Source organism: Lutra lutra, chromosome 8 (assembly GCF_902655055.1).
Source record: "Lutra lutra chromosome 8, mLutLut1.2, whole genome shotgun sequence".
NCBI classification, from domain to species: Eukaryota; Metazoa; Chordata; class Mammalia; order Carnivora; family Mustelidae; genus Lutra; species Lutra lutra.
In genome coordinates this window covers 80,493,371-80,500,994 of record NC_062285.1, presented here as the reverse complement: position 1 = coordinate 80,500,994, position 7,624 = coordinate 80,493,371, and the positions used below count along the sequence as shown (strand labels likewise).

At 44.4% G+C, this 7,624-nt stretch overlaps 1 pseudogene; it reads right to left on the bottom strand.

Moving 5' to 3' along the window:
* Window positions 1-4,461: 4,461 nt before the first annotated feature.
* Window positions 4,462-4,568, bottom strand: LOC125108040 (uncharacterized; annotated as a pseudogene).
* Between the last annotated feature and the right edge of the window lie 3,056 nt (window positions 4,569-7,624).

Below are 7,624 nucleotides of genomic sequence, written 5' to 3'. Positions count from 1 at the left end.
TTGTATAAATTTAATTAACACAATTTTATATGCAAATTATACATTAACAAATTTGGGAAAAGAATGATCAGTAAGTTTCATACATTTTTTACTATACACACACTTTTCTTGACTCTGTAAACTACTAGCCTATAGAAACAAACAACAGCACCCCTTAACAACAAGCATGCACTGTGTTCTAATTTAGATTTTTAATACTATTTGTAACAAAAGGAACTTAGGCTCCTTAGAAAAATGATTACTCTAGAGCTAATTCAGAGAATATACAAGTAGAAAAATGACTACTCTAGAGCTAATGCAGAGAATATTCAAAATGATTTCATGTCAGAAACTAAGAAAGTGCTTAAAAACAAAACCAACTAAAATATGTCAAAGGGAGCATAAGAGCCAACTGATAGAACTTCCAGTGGTCAAAAATAAAAGTTCTGAAATACAAAATATTTGATTACAGTTCAAGTTAGAAAATGAATATCCCTTAGCCTATACTGAAATTAAAAGAATAGATTATAAATTGGTAAAAAATAGACAAGTCTCTGAGCAAGAGAATTCCAGTTAATGCATGTAGATTCTGCTACCTCAAGCAACAGTAGCATAATTCCCAAGCCCTTAAAACTGGTCTGTACATAGTGACCTTTTTTGAAATAGTACAGTATGGAAGGGGGAGAGAATAAATTTACTATATCAAACCCTGAAAAACACTCCTTCAACTGTGACCAAACTTAATACCTGTAATGACCTATTAAGTTGATAACATACATTCTTCCATACGATATGATGAGAACTTCATTTTACGTCTATGTTCTTCCTCCCAAAAACCCTTCATCCCAGTCTAAGCATGATTTAAAAAAAAAATCAGAAAATTCCCAGTTGAGGGAAACTGTAAAATACCTGACCAGGAATCCTGCAAACTAGCACAGTAGGTCAAAACCAAGGAAATCAACAAAAGAAATGGATTTAGTTACTGATGACCGTGTTCACACAGTTGTTCATTAGCTGTATCAAGTGTACTTAGCAGGGGAAACTAGGTGTGGAGTACATAGAAATAATTATTTTTGCAACCTTTCTGTTCCTTTGAAACTCTTTTTGAAACATTTATTGTTATGCAATGAAAAAACAAGTACTATGCATAAAAGTAGAAGAATGTTATCAAACTCCTCTTTGGATTTTTCCTTTCAAAAATATACTCTGTGTAGTGTGAACATTATTTTCTATCATAAAGGCATCTGTATCTAAGTATATATGTTTATCATTCAATAAATATATGTTTATCATTCATTCTTATAGGTCTAGGGATAAAGAGTAACACATAATCACACACTGATAATCATTTTATGGAAATTGTAATGATAAAAATATGCACTGTGTACTATGGATATCTACATGAGAGTCAGTAAAACTGAGAAGTTAACTTATGAGTTATATTTGAACTGATAAATCAGAATTAGCCACATGTAGAAAGGAGGTTATGCATTTTTTTTAAGACTTTATTTCTTCATTAGAGTACAAGCAGAGGGAAAGGCAGAAGGAGAGGGAGAAGCAGACTCCCTGCTGAGCTGGAAGTACAAAGCCAGAGCCAGTCACTCAGCCTAACCCATGCCCTTAGCTCAGCCCACCCCCACCCTTGACAGCTCTCCATGGGGTCTTCAGATCAGTCCTATCTTGCTCCTAGTCCCTAACACTAACCCTTGGATGGGTTCTGAGAGGCCATTCCCCAAGGGCCTTGCTTCAAATCCCCAGGGATTGGGGACACAGGAGCAATATCAGATGACACAGCCCATCAGCCAGAAGGACACTGCGCCATTTGGATCTTCAGAAAGGTTTTAGAGCAGGAGAAATGTGCATGGCCACCTCAGGCCATGCCCATATTTAGTGGACCTCAGGATACAAACCCAAAGACAGCACTAAGCCTGACCCATGCTCTCAACTCAGCCCTGGGAACACTCCCAAAAGCACCTTTATTTCAGTCCTTACATGCCTCTAGGTTCTAACTCTAACCCTTGGTTGGGTTCTGATGGGTCCTTCCCTAGTGGCCGTGCTCCAAAGGGCAGGAGTTCGGGACACTTGGGCAATAGCAGAGGACTCAGCCAGCATCCTTGAAGGAAATTTTGCTCTTTGGAGCTCTGGAAAAGATTCAGTGCTAGAGAAATCTGCATGCCCATCTGAGGTCACTCCCATGTTCAGTGGCCCCCTGGACACAAAGCTAGAGCCTGACACCCTGACATTCTTCTCTATCAACGCATCCTCCAGTAGAGATTGAAACACCCTGGGCAGTTCATGCCTGACATGCCCCTAGACCCTAAGCTTAACCCTAGGCTGGGACTTTAGGGTTCTGTCCCCAGAGTCTTGGCATGCATGCCCTACATGTGGGAGACACCTGAACAATACCAGAGGACTCCATCTGCCACCCAGAAGGAACTCATTCCAATTGGAAATCTGATAAGGATTCAGAGTAGGAAAAATCAGCCTGTCCACCTGAGGCCACACCCACATTTAGTGGACCCCTGCACACAAATCCAGATCCTAATAGTCATCCTGACCCACGCCCTCATCTCAGCTCCCCTCCCCCCACCCCAGGAAGCTCACCCATGCACCTTCACTTTGGTCCTGCCATGCCCTAGCCCCTAACACTTACACTAGGTTGTGTTCTGAGAGGTCTGTCCCCAAAAGTCTGCCTCTAATGTCCCAGAGAGTGTGGACGGCTGAGCAATACCTGAGGACTAAGCCTGCAACACAGAAGAACACTGTGTTGGTGTTCCATTTGGAACACCAGAAAGGTTTCAGGGCATGAGATTTGAATCTGAAGGCAAAGCTGAGTGCATCCCAGCAATCCCCCAGTTTCATTAACCCCCTGTATATGAACTCTACGCCTGACCCTCCCCTTATCCCTAAACTAACCGTAATCCTAAATCCTAAACCATAACCTTATCTCCTAACCTCTAATGTCTAAACCTCACGCTAAGCAGAAGAAGAAACCTGGAGAAGGGTAAAAGATATTTCAGACAGTCGAACAGGTGGACACAGTTGAATTGGGTCTACGGTCTTTTATAAAGCGGAACCTGTAATGATTTCCTCATTTCAGGTTGTGTGGTGGTTCTGTAGGACACTGTCCCTGTTTAGGGTCAAACACACTGAAGCATCCCATCTGAAATGCCAAGTGTGGTTTAGAAACAATAGCTAGGGAATCTGAGTGTAGAGATAAAGCACGTTTGGGCTGCTGTAATAAGTTGGCTGCACATTGAAATCACCACAGAGGAAATGACCCTTCCAAACACTCATGTTAGCACCATGACATGGAAGGGAGAACATCAGACATTGGGATGGAGGCCAAGCCCTCCCAGATCCAATTCACCCACCATGGGTCTCCTTGCAGGAGACTACATGTTAGCAAGAGACTTGAGGGAGGATTAAATCGGGTGCCCCCATGTCTTGGGTGCAGTAGAAGCAGTGGGATTTGGAATTCCAATTCTCTACAACACTCCACCACAACCTGGTTAGAACTGTGTAGAAGCAAGAAGGGAAACCTCAGTAAAGTTGAATGGGGACCCCAGAAAGGGAGGCTGGATGGGAGAGCCTGCCACTCAGTGTCTATGTGGCACACAACGTAACCCTGGCCCTGTAGCAGACCCACAATCTGACCTCAGCTAGCTCTCACACCTGGCTCTGACCCCAATCCAAGTCCCTAACCCTAGCCCCCAAACCAAACAATATTCACAAGAATCAAAAGGTAGATATTGCAAATATCCAATGATGAATGCATAAACAAAGTGTGCTGAAGGGTTTGAATTTGGGTTCAGGCTTAGGTTTCAGTCAGAGTTCTAGATCAGGGTTTAGGCTTAGGGTCACAGTGAGGATTTAGAGTCAGGGGCAAGGGAACAGAGTTAGAGTTTAGGGCTTTAGGTTTATGATTTAGTGTTTAAAACTATTATGATTTAGTATTTAAAACTCTATTTAAATACTAAAATTTAGTATTTAAAACTCAGGGCTTCTAAGATAAATTTCAAGGTCAAATTTGGGGTTCGGGTTCATGCTGGGATTTGGGTTCAGGGCTCAGAGTTCTGATTTAGGGTTTGGGTTCATGGTTCAGGGCTTGGATCCAGGGCTTAGGTTCAGAGCCCAGGCTTCGGGTTCGATTTCAGGTTTGGGATTCAGGGTTCCAGTTGGGGCTTTGTCAGGTTAGGTTTCAGGGTTAAAATTAGGGGTTAAGTTTAGGTTTAGGGATGACACATCTTCTTCAGTTGGACACAAACTGGACACAAAATTTCTATCTGAACTTTCTAAATCTTAAATGCATTTGTCTGGGCGTCAAGAGCTGATTTATAATTTAGGATCCCAGTAACTCCCTACTGACAGCATTCTGGTCCTAGAGTCACCCAATCACCCAGAAGCAGCTTTTATCTTGGCCCAAACATACCCTTGTCAGAGAAGGGTGAGCTGGTGCCAAAGTTAGGATGACTTTACAATGCTAGAGGTATGAAACCAAATATTGGGGAAATGTTCATGGAAAATATTAGCAATAATTGCGCCTCAGATAAACCTCATTGGCTACGATACTGCCACTGCGCAAAGCTTGTTCATGGAAAATAAAACAGGAGACAAATAACTGGTCAATTCCTGATTCTTCCACAATAACAAAGACCAAGTCTCCAATAGAATCTGATAATGTTCCCTAGGAAGGCCTATGGTACTCATTACCAGTACTGAAAGAGAGCCCCCTCCCCAGCTTTAAACTAAGAATCACAGCAGGATACTTCCTACTTTGTGTCAACAATAAAATTTTATTATTTGCCTGTTCCAGCGTACAATCTGTGGAAGCACTGACAACATGTTCCTTTCTCAAATCTTCATCAACACATGGCCAAAATGCTGGCAACATTGTAACGCACTGCTCATTGGAATACCAAGTATGAGGAGGGCTATCAGAAGCAATAAAAAGGTATCAAATATGAAACTCAGAAAAAGCACCCTTGATGGGACTCAATGAGGATCCCTAACCATAAGATCTAACATCTCATCCTATGGAATTCACCCATAAAAATCATCAATAACAATAGCCTGCTGATGACTGTAACCACCTCGCCATTGACCTCTAGGCTTGTAATACACACTCCAACCGCTAGTGACACACTTCTCAGCAGCAGAACAGGACTTGCCCACTCCCGGTGGACCTCTTACAGTGAAGCCAAAAAATCCCACTCCTTGGAAATTCCAGCCATTAGGACACAGTCACAGCACCCACAGAACTCAATAAAGGACGGACGTCTCATGAAGCAGATGCTGCAGATCACCACCACTCCCCCAAAGTAACTCTACAGTGGAGTCCACGTCTGTCCCCTGACCGGGATCACACAGGGCACTGGATTCTTCCAAGACTCCATCCTTAGAACAAAACTGTGAACTGTCCTCGTCAGTCCCGTGTGCAGGCTCATACTGAGACCTGCAAAAGCCAGACACCTTGACAGTACTCAGCCTCTCACGCCTCTCCTAGCAGATGGAGGGTGATGTCTCCCCGACTTCCATACTAACTAGAGAATTCTTGGAACAAGTCTTGCCATACTCCATGCAAGAGGCATATTCTCCATCTGCAAAATGATGGTTGGAGAAACATCACGGATTCCCCACACCTTCTTAAACCTAGATAATCTGGAAATAAAGCTTGGCCAGAGCTATTATCCACAACCCCCTACACACACACACACACACACACACACACACAGCCTTACCTTGTGCACTCCAGACCAGTTTCCATCCACCTTGTTCATTCTCAGCCACTGTCTCTGCAGAGTAGTACACTACTACCGAGGTGCTGGGAATGAGGTACTAGGTCCTAAGCCAGCACCTTGGACCCACTCGCTATCAGAAATTAATATTCATTTTATTAACAGATGCATCCCAGAAGGTCTTGCCACTGAGGCCATTAGAAAAGTCATTACAGGGGTGCCTGGGTGGCTCAGTAGGTTAAGACTCTGGCTTCAGCTTAGGTCATGATCTCAAGGTCCTGGGATGGAGCCCTAAGTCAGGCTCTCCACTCAACAGGGAGTCTGCTTCCCACTCTCTCTCTGCCTGCCTCTCCACCTACTTGTGATCTCTCTCTCTCTCTCTCAATCTCTCTGTCAAATAAATAAAATCTTCAAAAATTTTTTCATTGGAAAAGGAGTTCTAACAATCTGTGCCAGTGTCCACATCTCCACTCCCTGGCTCCAGACTGGCTCATACATGGGCATACAACCTGGTCCCAGATGATGATGTGGGAGGAAACTTGGGTCTCAGCCTGCAGAGCCAAGCATTGGGTGGACCACCCAGGCCAGGGGCTTTTCCACCACGACTGCAGAAGTGCCCTAGGCCAGGCCCCTGCCAGTGCCACAGAGAACCCAGGAAGCCAGGTGCTTCATAACATTGCTGAGGGCTCAATCAGGGAAGTCCTGAAGCCCACACATGCTAGATCCTCTGCTAACTGAGGAGAACCCCAAATGTGCTCACATGCTTGGCCTGAACAAGATGACCATCTATGTGGTATAAAACCCACAAGATATATCCGCCATGCAATAGGGACTGACTCAGCCCCAACAGGGACTGACTCAGCCAAACAGTACCTACATGTAATTCAACCACAGACAAACGTGTTGTGGGAAGCTTGAGGCCTGCAGAGAAATGGGGAGGGGGAGGGAATTCCTGAGGCCTTCATTGTTGGCCAATCTCACTATATCTTTTTTCCATTCAAGTACAGGTGCCAGTCAGGCAGGAGAGATCCCAGTGTCTTCCCACTCTGCCACTGGAAAAGAAAAGTCCTCTCCCCCATTGTCCATCATGTTGCAGATCTGGGGTGGGGAAAAAGACCACCCTTTGGCCAAATGGGACCTCACCCTGTATTCTCTCAGTCAAGATTGTCTGGAACATTACTTATGGATGGTCTGTGGCTGCTCTCAAGCCACAAAGCAAGAGTGGAGTCATTGTCAGAGACACCACATGGACTGCAACACCCAACAGAAAATCTTTACAGAAGACTTTACAGAAAAGTCTGTGTTGATCCCTGGTCTGAAAGATCCTAGGATCATGTCCCTTCTTTGAGTGGAACATAGTGCCCTCTGGGTAAAATCTAATTTCTTCACCCCCAGTAGCAAGAACTTCCATCCTTGTAGCCAGAACACCATCTCCATCCTCCTCTATGGACACCTTGAATGGCATGTCTACAGGTCTGTCGCCCAACAGGAATTCCCTGTTGTTTACATGATAGTGATGCTCAGAAATGGAGTCAGTGTGAACTTGTGAGGGTGAACATGTGTTTCCTCTTTGGTAGCCACAGTGTGCAAAGAGAATACAATACAGTAGCATGCTTTCTGTCCCACAGGAATGGCCAGCCACGCAGTGTGGTTCCATAATGATCTCGAAAGGAAGCCACCTTCATAGAACAAACTTCATCTCGGAGGATGCTCAAATCCCTTGTCCTGGACACTAGGTTCCACCGAGGCTGGGGGAACACAGAGGGACAGAGACTCCCCCTACCCATCAAGGTTTTGAAGGATGCCTGCTGCTCCATGACAAAAGATCCTGAAAGTATTCATCTGCCTGTCATCCAACCAGGCATCTGTGAGAGAGATATACTCCAAGCAGAAAGGACAGCCCAAGA